The following is a 14,599-nucleotide window of genomic DNA, read 5'->3' on the forward strand; positions in this document are numbered from 1 at the left end:
TAGCACTTTACCTCCTCTGGACAGTAGGGATTCTTGAAGCCCTTGTGAGGGGACTTATAAGGTCCCCTCACATGAGTCCAGGCCCCCGCTCCAAAACGGCATCATCTGCAGTAAATGCAACCCTGCCCACAGAAGACAGGGTTCTTCTTAAGTAAGCACATTATCCTTTCAACCATTTTAATCTAGAATGAAGGTATCATTTTAGCCTCCATCGAATCATAGAACGTCAGATAAACCCAATTTGAGAGACATTCTATGAAACAACTGGTACTCCTCAAAAATCATGAAAGGCAAGAGTCCTCAAGGTCATGAAAGACAAGGAAAAACTGAGGAACTGTCACAGATGGAAAGAGACTATGGAGACACAACAATTAAATGTAAAGGGGATCCTGCATGAGATCTGGAGCAGAACAATGACATAGGGGGAAGAATCGGTGAAATCTGAATAAGGTCATAGTTTAGTAGTTAATAACATTGTACTGATATTAATTCCTTGGTTTTGTAATTGTGCTATGGTTATGTTATTTGTTAACATTAGGGAAAGCTGGGTAAAAGGTATATATGAATTCTCTATACTATTTTTTGCACTGTTCTGTAAGTCAGACTATTTCAAAATAAGTTTTTTAAAGTGCTGTTACCACCCATCAGATCAGAAAAATTTTAAGTCTTGACAGTCTCCATAACTGGAAAGGACAGGGAGCAAATTAAACCCTCAAATACTGCTAGTGTAAGTGTCCACTGGTACAACCATTTTGGAGAATATATAGGAATATTTGACAACCCCTAGCAAAGATGGAGATACGTAAACATAACCAAACGACTCTGTGAACATATCGTAGGGAACCCTCATACATGCACTCAACGAAACGTTTACACACGTATGAATGCCCATCACTAATTATTTTAATGACAAATACTGGGGGGGAGGGAGGGAAGGAGACTGGGTAAATAAATTGTGGTACATTCACACAAGGGGACACTATACAGCAGCAAAAAAAGAAGGGACTAGGACATCCAGCATGGATGAACTTGACAAGGATTTGTGAATGAAAATTCAGGTTACAAAAGAATACTAGACAATAACACCCACTGTTGTAAAGTTTTAAAACATGCCCCAAATACAACGTACTGTTTTGGAATAAATAAACTGTGACATTAAAATACAAAATCTTGGGGCGCCTGGGTGGCTCAGTTTGTTGAGCATCCAACTTCAGCTCAGATCATGATCTCGAGGTTTGTGAGTTCAAGCCTCGCGTCGGGCTCTGTGCTGACAGCTCAGAGCCTGAAGCCTGCTTTGGATTCTGTGTCTCCCTCTCTCTCTGCCCCTCCCCTGCTCTCTTGCTCTCTCAAAAATAAATAAACATTAAGAAAAAAAAATCTTAAAAAAAAATTAAAAATCTCTCCTGAAGTGATAAAGTGGAGAGAAGTAATCAAGGAAGGATACAAAAAGGACTTCAACAGTATTCTCAATGTTTCACTTTTTAAAATTTTCATGGTACATACACAGACACTTTGTTATACTTTACACTTTTTTTTTGATTATTTTTTTTAACGTTTATTTATTTTTGAGAAGAAAGAGACAGAGCATGAGCGGGGGATGAGAGAGAAAGAGGGAGACACAGAATCTGAAACAGGCTCCAGGCTCTGAGCTGTCAGCACAGAGCCCGACGCGGGGCTCGAACTCACAGACCACGAGATTGTGACCTGAGCCGAAGTCGGCGCTTAACCAACTGAGCCACCCAGATGCCCCTATTTTTATTTTTTTCAATGTTTATTTTTGAGAGACCGAGACAGAGCGTGAGTAGGGGAGGGACAGGGAGAGAGGGAGACACAGAATCTGAAGCAGGCTCCAGGCTCTGAGCTGTCAGCACAGAGCCTGACTCAGGGTTCGGACTCATGAACCACGAGATAATGACATGAGCCTAAGTCAGATGCTTAACCAACTGATATTTATTTTAAAGACAGGAAAATGGGGACACCTGGGTGACTCAGTTGGTGAATGATCTGACTCTTTCAACGTTTATTTATTTTTGGGACAGAGAGAGACAGAGCATGAACGGGGGAGGGGCAGAGAGAGAGGGAGACACAGAGTCGGAAACAGGCTCCAGGCTCCGAGCCATCAGCCCAGACCCTGACGCGGGGCTCGAACTCACGGAGCGCGAGATCGTGACCTGGCTGAAGTCGGACGCTTAACCGACTGCGCCACCCAGGCGCCCCTGAATGATCTGACTCTTGATTTCAGCTCAGGTCATGATTTTTGGTAGGAGTATAAATTGGTACAAACGTTCTCAAATGTGGGGCACCTGGCTGGCTCAGTTGGTAGAGCATGTGACACTTGATCTCAGAGTCATGAGTTCAAGCCTGATGTCGGGTGTGGAGTTTACATTAAAAAAAAAAGAGAGAGAGCGAGAGGGGGGCACCTGGGTGCTCAGTCATTTAAGCTTCTGACTTCAGCTTAGGTCATAATCTTGAAGTTTGTGAGGTAAGTTTGGGCCCTGCATCGGGCTCTGTCCTGACATACAGAGTGGATCCTGCTTGGGATTCTCGCTCTTTCTCTGCCCCTCCCCTGCTCATACTCTCTACCCCTCCCCTGCTCATACTCTCTGTCCCCCTCAAAATAAATAAATAAATAAATACATACATACACACATACACACTTTAAAAAAATATTAAGGGGCACCTGGGATTCTCGCTCTTTCTCTGCCCCTCCCCTGCTCATACTCTCTACCCCTCCCCTGCTCATACTCTCATTACTCAAAATAAATAAATAAATAAATAAATAAATAAATAAATAAATAAAAACTTTAAAAAAATATTAAGGGGCACCTGGGTGGCTCAGTTGGTTAAGCGTCCAACTTCGGCTCAGGTCATGATCTCACCGTTCATGAATTTGAGCCCCATGTCAGGCTCTTTGCTGACAGCTCACAGCCTGAAGCCTGCTTCAGATTCTGTTTCTCCTCTCTCTCTCCCTCTCTCTCTCTACCTGCTTGTGTTCTCTCTCTCTCTCAAAAATAAACATTAAAAATTTTTAAAAAGAACATTAAAAGAAAAAACTAAAAAACATACTCAAATGTAATTTGGTGATAAATATTAAAAGCCTCCAAGTATGCATACTATTTAACCTATTAAGTCCTTGAATAGTAATCCTAGGGAATTAATCAGAGATAGAAGATAGTCATCACCTTATTATTTATAGCAGTAAAAAGTTTAAAAATGTTAAAGTCGCATAGCAGAAGATTAAGTCATGAATGTATTAGGCAGTTATTAAAAATCACCTTGTAAAAAATGCAGACATAAGAACATTTTACAACATATTGTTAATCATTAGCAGGCTAGAAAATGAGTATGATCCTAATTTTCTGAGATATGTAAGTACATGTATATAAATACATATGTATGTATATGTAGAGAAAGTTGGGAGGTTTTTGTGTTAGTTTGCTCAGACCGCCATAACAAAGTACCAGAGATTGGGTGGCTTGAACAACAGAAACTTCTGGATGCCTGTCTGGCTCAGCAGAGCATACAACTCTTTTTTTTTTTTTTAATATTTATTTGGGGAAGAGCACAAGCAGGAGAGAGGCAGAGAGAGCGGGGCCGAGGATCTGAAGTGGGCTGTGCACTGACAGGCTGACATCAGTGAGCCCAATGTGGGGCTCGAACTCATGGACCCCAAGATCACGACCTGAGCCGAAGTTGGATGCTCAGCCGACTGTGCCACCCAGGTGCCCCAGAGCATGTGACTCTTGATCTCGGGGTCATGAGTTCAAGCCCCACGTTGGGCATAAAGCTTACTTTCAAAAAATAAAATCAAAACAACAGAAATTTATTTTCTCACAGTTCTGGAGGCTGATTTCTTCTGAGGCCTCTCCTTGGCTTGCAGAAAGCCACCTTCTTCCTCACTGTGTCATCCCTCAGTCTGTGTTCTCTCTGTCCCAATCACCTCATCTTGTAAGAATACTAGTCATATTGGACTATGACCTATGCTATGACCTCACTTAATCTTGATTACTTCTTTAAAGGCCCCATCTCTAAATACAGTTACATTCTGAGGTACTGGGAGTTAGGACTTTAACATATGAATTTTGATGGAACAAAATTCAGCCCATTATACCTATATATCAAAATATTAACTAGATGTGTCTAAGTAATTTTAAAAATGTTTTTTTGTAAAAATGAGATCTTCCTACACTAATGATAAATGGGACTCTTTCAATCTCAGTTGAAGTCCCCAAAACCAAGAATAATACTATAGGTGCCAATTTCTGTCCCCTTGTCCTAAAGGTGGTGCCAAGTCACATCTATTAAACACGTACCCACTTCCTACCTGTAGAAGTAAAACATGGAGGATCAAAGAGTAGAGACGGTAACACTTTGAAGAGAGTCACTGGAGCACTTTGGCATTTCCCCCTCCAAGGGTGTGAAAAGAAACTGCTTCCTCCTCCTTCAAGCCAAGGGAGAAGCAGTTTAAGGGAGCCACTCAGGGAACTTGGCATGTATTCCCTGAGCTGGGATGGCATGAGTACTAGAATGAGAGCTTTGGCTAGATCATCCTGAGCTAGAAAAGCAGAGGGAGAGATCATCAGGGCTGCATAGAAAATGAGCTGAGGGGCGCCTGGGTGGCTCAGTTGGTTAAGTGTCCGACTTCAGCTCAGGTCATGATCTCACGGCCTGGAGCCTGTTTCAGATTCTGTGTCTCCCTGTCTCTCTGACCCTCCGCCGTTCATGCTCTGTCTCTCTCTGTCTCAAAAATAAATAAATGTTAAAAAAAAAAAAAAAAAAAGAAAGAAAGCTGAATGCATTTCTAATGGCAAAGGTGGGGACGTATCTATGCACCTTCTCAGAGGAAGTTCTCTGTCTGTTTCAAGGACTTGTCAATGGACTCTAAGTAGCAAGGAAACTTAATTTTTTCGTTTTGCTTTTGTTTCCCACATCAGACTAGGCATTTATTTATTTATTTATTCATTTATTCATTTATTTATTCATTCATTCATTTATTCATTCAGAGAGAGAGAGAATAAGTGGGGGAGCAGCAAAGAGACAGGAAACAGAATCCCATGCAGGCTCCGCGCTGTCAGCACGGAGCCCAACGCGGGGCTGGAACTCACAAACTGTGAGACCATGACCTGAGCCAATATCTAAATTCAGATGCTTAACCAACTAAACCATCCAGGTGCTCAAAAGACTAGGCTTTTAAATGCCAGAACATGGGGACTATCTATGTAGTAACTGAACTAACGTAAGTTCACTCCTTGGTGAGTTTCAGATATAGATTATGCCAGTTGAGTTGTCACACAAAGGAAACTTCATTTGCAGCAAGTAAGGAGATCATGGGGAATAATTTACAAAGCCACCATGTGAGGACTAAGCCCACCAACCCAATCAAAGGAGGGCCGCGGAAACTTGGAGCAGAGTCAAGGGAGACTTTAATCAACGTTCTTGCAAGAGCAGGCGTCTGAGAGACAGGCACACTCTGGGCAGTTACAGCAGACAATTTATCTCCTAGTGTGCAAGTCCCTTCCCCGGTTCCTCATTGGCTGAGTACTACAGAGGTAACAGCCTTGCAGGGCCACGCCTGTGCCCGTGTAAGACAAAAAATAGTCTGATTGGAACAAATATACATTCCCTGAGGTGACAGAGACTTCCAGTCCCTCCTCCTTTTCTTCTTTGGCGCATGCTCATTGCAAAGCCCACTAAAATAAGCCCTCGAAATGCGGAGGGGAAGAAGAACCAGGAAGTGAAGTGTCTAAAGGTTTGGGACTCCATTGGTGGAGGGGGGTAGGGGTTCGTACATATTTCCAATAGGTTGTAAACCTACTATTAACTACACATCACAGCTTTTATTTGGTATTTCTGAAAATGAATCATCTCCCTTATTTCTCACAGTGTCCCCCCTGCCTTGCAGGGGTGAGCAGATTGTTTTAATTTAAATTTTGGGATAAATATTCAGAAAAGGAAGCTTTGTCATCACAAACACCTATACACACATCCTATGTTATGTTAATGAAGCTTGTGTTCCTTCTAGGGTGGAGACTTCAAAGAAGCAGAGGTAAATATCAGACTAGGGGAAGGGACTATGGCTGTGCTCTGAGAGCAGATGTAACCTGGATGGGGTCTTGGGCTCCTAAGGTAAGGAATGCAGGGCCTTGCTTGTTCATAGGCTGAAATCAATCATTTGACCGGGAGTCCAGGCTTCTGCAGAGACAGACTATTTGTTGGTGGGTCTGAAAAGAAACAATAGTTGATTAGGGAGAAACAGTTCTCTGAAAAACAAGCTTTAAATTTTCTGCTAGTTTAAACTCATTAACCCTATGGGTCACGGTTTCATACCTGCAGAAACAACTCAAGAATGGGCATTAGGTCAATCTTTACTTTTGGGAGTTTTACCATTGATTTATTGTCTTTGAATTTGTTAGGCTATTTCTTGACCTGGTAGAGACTTACACCCCCCACCCCCCACCCCCCCGCAATTCCCTTTGTTCCCTTAAAATCTGTAACTACTAGGTTTTGCATTTCTTTGTGATTCTGACACCTAGGAAGCTCTGCCAGCAGTGTGCCTGGGCACAGATCACAGTAAATAGCTGGGATCTAAAATGACTTCTCTTGGGTCACAAAAGCTGTGTTTTGTCTTTTTTTTTTCAGGGGACCCCTAAATCTTTCTGCTTACATCTAAACCCTATTGAGAAAACTCTTCAAATAAAGCAGTCTCTTAAAGAATTCAAAGAACGCAATCATTCCCATCCTCATTTACCACCCAGAAATAACCAATATTAACATTAGGTGACTGTCATCTATCTATGGACGGTTTTGTACAATAAAACAAAACTCTCCATTCTTTAAGCAATGACGACAACAACAGGAGTATATAGGAAGACTCTGGACTAGTTCACAGAATCTATGGAGAAGCTGCAAATCTGGTCTTGAAAAGGACAAGAACTTGGGCAGCAGCCAGAGTCTGCGGAACAGAGCCAGATGCATTGGCAGTATTTGGGAGCGCCGATGATCGGATAAATAGGCCCCAGGTATTTTTCATTATGTTCTTCTACTCAAGATTTAAATTCTTACCTTAAAAAAAAAAGTTTAACAAAGAAGACAAACTACAGGAGGCAGACACTTGTTTCTTTACCCCACAGCTCTTTCTCTCTTAATAATTGCTAGCAGAAACACATTTTGGGGCACCTGGGTGGCTCAGGTGGTTAAGCACCAGACTTCAGCTCAGGTCTTGATCTCTCAGTTCCTGAGTTCAAGCCCCACATGGGGCTCTCTGCTATCAGTACAGAGCCTGCTTCAGATCCCCTGTCCCATCCCTCCCCCCCCCCCCGCCCCTCCCCTGCATGTGCAATCTCTCTCTCTCTCTCTCAAAAATAAATAAACATTAAAAAAAAAAAGGAACATATTTTGTTTGTGGCTATGTGAACAGTTATAGGGAATGAATCATAATGGTTTAGAGAATGACTTCCGAATTTAACCTAAACACCTTAAAAAAAGATCTTTCTTTTTCCTTGCAGATCAATAATTACAGGGTAAGACTGGTTGAAGATATCTTTGTCAAATTGCCCAATATAGGACTAAAGCCCCTGGTGTTGACTATACCTTTCATTATTTTTCTCTCTCAGGAAAAAAGATTAAAATAAGAAATGAGTTAAGAACTCCTATATTCAACAATAAAAAAAAAAAAAGGCCCAATTTGAAAATGGGCAAAAGACTTGAACTAACATTTTTCCAAAGAAGATATACAAAATGTCGATAAGCATATGGAAAGATGCTCAACATCAATAATCAGAAGGGAAATGCAAATCAAAACCACAATGAGGGGAGCCTGGCTGGCTCAGTCAGCAGAACATGTGGCTCTTGGTCTCAGGGTAGTGAGTTCAAGCCCCATGTTGAATGTAGAGATTACCTAAAAATAAAAATCTTAAAAAAAAAAATGAAATATCACTTCACACCCATTAGAACACACACATACACAAACATATGTATATATGTATTTACCTACACATATATATATGTGTGTGTATATGTATATATGTATATATATACATACACACACACATATATATGTATATATACTTTTTTAAGTAAGCTCCATACTCAGCATGGGGCTTGAACTCATGACCCTGAGATTAGGAGTCACATGCTCTACTAACTAAGCCAGCCAGGCACCCCAGAATGACTATTATATTTAAATAAAACAAAACCAGAATAAACAAGTGTTTACAAGGACGTGGAGAAATTGAAATGCTTGTGCACTGTTGGTAGGAATGTTGAATGGTGCAGCCACTGTGGAAAATGGTAGGGCAGTTCCTCAAAAAAATGAAACATTGACTATGATCCAGCAATTACACTTCTAGGTATATGACCCAAAGAACTAAAAGGAGGAACTCAAACAGATATTTTTACACCAATGTTCATAGCATCATTATTCACAATAGCCAAAAGGTGGAAACAATTCAAATGCTCAGCTTTAAAAAAGGATGAAATTCTAATACGTGCTACAACATGGATGAATCTTGAAGACATTATGCTCAATGGAATAAGCCAGACACAAATGGCAAATACTGTATGATTCCACTTATATGAAGTACCTGGAATAGGGGGAAACACACAGAGACGAGAGATAGAACAGTGGTGACCAGGAACTGGGGGGTTGGGAAATGGGGAGTTACTCTCTAGTGGCTTTCTATTTAGCATGATGAAAACATTCTGGAAATGGATGGTGGTGATGGTACCCCAAGTATGTGAATGTTCTTAATACCACTGAAGTGTATACTTAAAACTGGTCAAAATGGTAACTTTTATGTTATGCATATTTTACCACAACAGAAGCAGTTTTGAAAAGGGATGACTGTTAATTGCTGTTCATAAGTAAGATATATGTGCAACTTTTTCAAAAAATTAAATTTTGCATTGTTGCAAATATGTAATCCTTGCAAATTTCTTGAGGGGAATTATGCCAATTTACTTTTAATGTTGCATATGAAGCCACCTCAAATGAAATAATAAAATTATAGATAATTGTCGTTATTACCAATTATATTTGCCCCAGGCAAGGTTATAAAAGGGTCCAAAGAGTTCACCCCTTTGAAGCAGATTCTGAGTGAGGGAAAAATCTGTTAATAGATGCCCACTCTATGAAAACAAAAACGAATAGGGTGCATCCAGATCTCCCCGGACATTTGGGAAAAAATAGAAGAATAAGAAATGTCAACACACCGCAACAGAGGTTATGTGATATTATATTGGTTGTAGAATATAAGGAGAGCAAAATAACCCTTTGAATGAGCCCTCAATAAGATGATAGATACATACATACATACAAGCATACATACATACTTACGTACATACTTATGTACATACGTACATACATAGGTATTTAAAAAAACATGAGATTTACTGTCTTAACATATTTTTAAGAGTGCAGTTAGTATTGTTAGCTTGTACATACATTATATAGCAGATGTCTAGAACTTTTTCATCGTGCATGACTGCAACTCTACACCTGTTGAATAGCAACTCATTTCCCCCTCTCCTCCAGCCACTGGCAACCACTGTTCTGCCTTCTGTCTCCATGAGTGTGTCTACTTTAGATACCTCGTGTAAGTGGAATCATGCAGTATTTGTCCTTCTGTGACTGGCTGATAAGCTGCACATTGCTTAGTGACAACCAGCATTCATTCCCACTATTACAGAAGTCTTGGAACTAGATTTTCCAGATCCCTCTGCCTCCAGGCTCCCGAGTTTAATCTGTTTTGCTAATTAAATACACTCACCATGCTTTTCGAAAACCCAAAGAGACCAAAAGATGCTTTTCCTCTGCCAACAGTGGTGTGCAGGCTTAAGCAGATGAGAGTTTTCTCAAGGGTTGACAAGACTGTACTCCACTGCTCTGAAGCCGAATGTGTGAGTTCCTGACCTGTGGGTTTTACTGGAAACTTTCTGACCTTCGGATTAAAATATGGAATTTCTAGTGGAGATCTAAGATTTGGCTCCCTCAAGTTTCTCAGTGATTTTGTGTCTTTCTTTCTTTTTTTCTTTCAGTTCTTATCTTAAAAGAAAAAAATCAACTTTAGGTGCCACGGCAATTAATTCAAAGGGGAACAACCCTTTTCAGAGATGGTGCTTTTCTTTTCAGAGATGGTGCTGGAACAACCGGATATCCACATGCAGAGGAATGAAATTGGACCCCTACCTCACTCTACTTTCAAATGTTAACTCAATATATCATAGACCTAATGTAAAAGCTAAGTCTAAGATTTACATAAGAGCAAATCTTCATGACCTTGGTTTGGCAATGGTTTCAGAGATATGACAAGCAAAAAGCAACCGAGGGAAATGTATAATTTGTGCTCATTAAAATTAAAAATTTTTGTGCTTCAAAGGACACTATCAAGGACACTATCAAGAAAGTAGTGAAAATACAACCCACAGAATGGAAGAAAATATTTGCAAATTACATATCCGATAAGGATCAAGTATCCAAAATATTTAAATAACTCTTAACAACTCAACAGCAGAAAGCCCCAAATAACCCAGTTTAAAAATGGGCAGAGCAGGGCACCTGGGTGGCTCAATCAGTTAAAGGTCTGATTCTTGATTTCTGCTCAAGTCATAATCTCAGGGCTTGTAGGACTGAGCCCCATGTCCAGCTCTGGGCTGTCAGCGCAGAGCCTGCTTGGGATTCTCTCTCCCTCTCCCTCTCTGCCCCTGCCTGACTGTCTCTCTCTCTCTCTCAAAATAAATAAATAAACATTAAAAAAAATTTTAATAAAAATGGGCAAAGCATCGAAATAGACATTTCTCCAAAAAAAAAAAAAGAGAGATACAAATGCTAATAATTACATGAAAAAGTACTCAACATTATTAGTCATTTAGGGAAATGCAAATCAAAACCACAGTGAGACACTACTTCATATCCACTACAATGACTAGAATGAAAAAGACATCTATAACAAGTGTTTACGAGGATATGGAAAAATTGTGAGCAGGAATGTAAAACGGTACAGCTGATGTGGAAAAGAGTTTGGCAGTTCCTCAAAAAGCTAAACATAGTTACCATATGACCCAGAAATTCCACTCGTATGTATATACATAAGACCATTAAAAACATATGTACACAGGGGCGCCTGGGTGGCTCAGTCCGTTGAGCGGCCGACGTCGGCTCAGGTCATGATCTCGCAGACTGTGAGTTCCAGCCCCTCACTGGGTTCTGTGCTGACAGCTCAGAGCCTGGAGCCTGTTTCAGATTCTGTGTCTCCCTCTCTCTGACCCTCCCCTGTTCATGTTCTGTCTCTCCCTGTCTCAAAAATAAATAAAACGTTAAGAAAAAAAAAATTTTAAAAAAAACATATGTACACAAAAATTTGAACACAAATGTTCATAATAGCATTATTCATGATAGCCAAAGAGTGAAGTATCTGGGTTTTTTGTGAAGTGTCTGTTCAACATTTTTGCACATTTTTATTGTTTTGAAAATAGGTGTCATTGACCAAAGTTCACATAAAATATAACCACTAACACTTTACTTCTTAGTGCTGAACCCCACCAAGTTTCTGCTATGTTAAAACGTGTAGAGGGGCGCCTGGGTGGCTCAGTCAGTTGAGCCTCTGACTTCGGTTCAGCTCATGATCTCACAGTTTGTGAGTTCGAGCCCCATGTCGGGCTCTGTGCTGACAGCTCAGAACCTGGAGCCTGCGTCACATTCTCTGTCTCCCTCTCTCTCTGCCCCTTCCCTGCTCATGCTGTGTCTCTCTCTGTCTCAAAAATAAATAAACATTAAAAAAAAAAACAAAAAAAAAACGTGTAGAAAAGAATCTGTTGGAAGTGATTTGAATCTACAGTCTAATAGTTGGCATTTTAATCAGGGTTGTTACTAATGATTGCTATTTATTCTTGGATAGCAATTGAGCATTGCAATGTTCATAATCTAGTGGTCCCTATAGTGCTTATAGGAATACATTGGTCCAATCTGTTCTTTCACACCTACTGAACCTGATTCACCATCAATCTGTGCCTCATTGTTTGATCCTTTCGCCTTCACCCAGGCTCGGCAGGCTTGCTGCCAGAGCCTCTCAAGCGACCTGAGAGAGAGTTCATTGCCTGTAAGAGATCAGTCACGTGGGCAGAGTAGCATCCTTTGGGCAGAGATAAAATTTGGCTTTCTTAGTACTTTTCTGGATTGAAATATCTACTAATGCTTGCCAGGAAGAACTCCTCAAAACTCTCCACCTGGGCCTCCTTTTCCATGTTCTCATGAAATTGATGAATCAAGGATTGATGAATTAACTGTGTGTCAGTGATATCTCCCTATGGTTTGCTTTATAAAACTACATGGATAGAAAAAAAATCAAGACCGGATTGTGTCCTTCAGAGAAGTTTAACAATTGAGATGGATCACTAAACCTGAGTTACCCATTTAGAGCCACTGGCTGCCTGTTTGTCACGGCAGCTGCCAACAGATGAAGAAAGAGGCCAGCGTGGGTGAGTGGCTACATGTGCATCAGGGGGACAAGGCTGTGAGCCTACCTTACCTAAAATTGAAAGGTGAATTGAAGTTCTCATGGAACATTTCCCGGTCAATGCCATCTCAACAGACAAATGATGGTCCCCTTAGCTCCTTGGTCCTCTTAGGAAGGCAAATTTTGCAGTTTTTTGTTAAATATTTTCTAATTAAGCTTTGCTAGTATTCTGAGCTTTTCAGTTATCATGGCTTATCCCATTGTTATTTATTTTATTTTATTTATTTATTTTTAATTTACATCTAAGTTAGCATATAGTGCAATAATGATTTCAGGAATAGAATCCAGTGATTCATCCCCTACACATAACACCCAATGCTGATTCCACCAGGTGTCTTCCTTAACTCCCCTTGCCCATTTAGCCCATCCCGCACCCAACCCCCCTCCAGCAACCCTCAGGTCTCTGTATTTAATAGTCTCTTATGTTTTGTCCCCCCCATTTTTATATTATTTTTGTTTCCCTTCCCTTATGTTCATCTGTTCTGTATCTTAAATTCCACATATAAGTGAAGTCATATGATATTTGTCTTTCTCTGACTGACTCATTTCACTTAGCATAATACCCTCTAGTTCCATCCACGTTTTTCCAAATGGCAAGACCTCATTCTTTTTAATTGCCAAGTAATACTCCATTGTATATGTATACCACATCTTCTTTATCCATTCATCCATCAATGGACATTTGGACTCTTTCCATACTTTGGCTTTTGTCGATAGTGCTGCTATAAACATTGGGGTGCATGTGCCCCTTCAAAACAGCACACTTGTAGCCCGTGGATAAATGCCTAGTGGTGCAATTGCTGGGCCATAGGGTAGTTCTATTTTTAGTTTTTTGAGGAACCTCCATACTGTTTCCCAGAGTGGCTGCACCAGTTTGCATCCTCACCGACAGTGCAAAACGGCTCCCCTTTCTCTGCATCCTCACCAACATCTGTTGATGGCTGCGTTGTTAATTTTAGCCATTCTAACAGGTGTGAGGTGGTATCTCATTGTGGTTTTGTTTCGTATGTCCCTGATGATGAGTGATGCTGAGCATTTTTTTCATGTGTCTGTTAATGGCTTATCCCATTTTTAGAAATTTCTTAATCAACAGAATCTCATACAATGATATTTTTCAAAATTTGGATGAGGTCCCATGGGGGGATCTGTGAAGGCTCCTACCAAACTCTTTAGAGTAAGTTGGCTGATAAACGGTAGGATGCCAGAAGCCAGGGGGTTCAGCCCCATTGGGGGCTGTTTCTATGGGTTACTTAGCTCTAGTACTTGGCCCCGAGAATCTAATTCACTTGTCCAGGGTACCACCTACAGGACAGCAGCTGCTGGCCCTTTCCTTGTATTTATAGAGGATAAACATAATTTATCAAAATACTATTCTGGTTGGGCCTATAAGTAGGACAGAATAAGACAGAAATCAGGGGTGGCCTGAAGGCCACTTTCTAGATCAAACAAAAGAAGAAAAATGTCATATCCAGTTCCGAAAGCAAGGTCAGAGCCATGAGATTAATAATGACAGAGATGAAAAAGCAGGTGCTATTGGTGATATGTCAGGGAATTTGGGAGGCAATAGGCCGGGTCTTGGGAGTGATAATCAGTAACTGAAGGAAAGGGAAACTAAAGTTGCCAAATGCTGAGGGAGCAGCTGAAGCAGGAGTCAGGAACTCAAAAATTAAGTCCTAACAAAGGAAATGAGGATTGGAAGAAGATACATTCTCTGTTCTCTGCTCTTGGATCCCGGAATCTCCTCTGTGCAGACAGATGGCTTCTGGATCTACATGTCTGGCTCTGACTTTTTTCCTTAGATTAAGTCCTTCAAATCACATTGTTCTTTATACTGTCCAATATAAATGAAGCATTTCTATAGGATGCAAATAGAAAGGGAAGGAAGTAGATGTCCTGGTTTTAACCAATCGGAGGAGCAGAAATTACCCCTGGCCATCAATAGAGAGATAGATTTGCAGACCAAATTGCCCTTTAAAAAACTTTATTAACCAACTACTTTTTAAAATTGAATAATCTATCGTAAGCATTTTCCTAATCATTTAAGGCATTCATGTAAAAAAAAATTATTCAAGTGTAATATACATACA

This window comes from Lynx canadensis, chromosome B1 (genome assembly GCF_007474595.2).
Source record: "Lynx canadensis isolate LIC74 chromosome B1, mLynCan4.pri.v2, whole genome shotgun sequence".
Classification (NCBI taxonomy): domain Eukaryota; kingdom Metazoa; phylum Chordata; class Mammalia; order Carnivora; family Felidae; genus Lynx; species Lynx canadensis.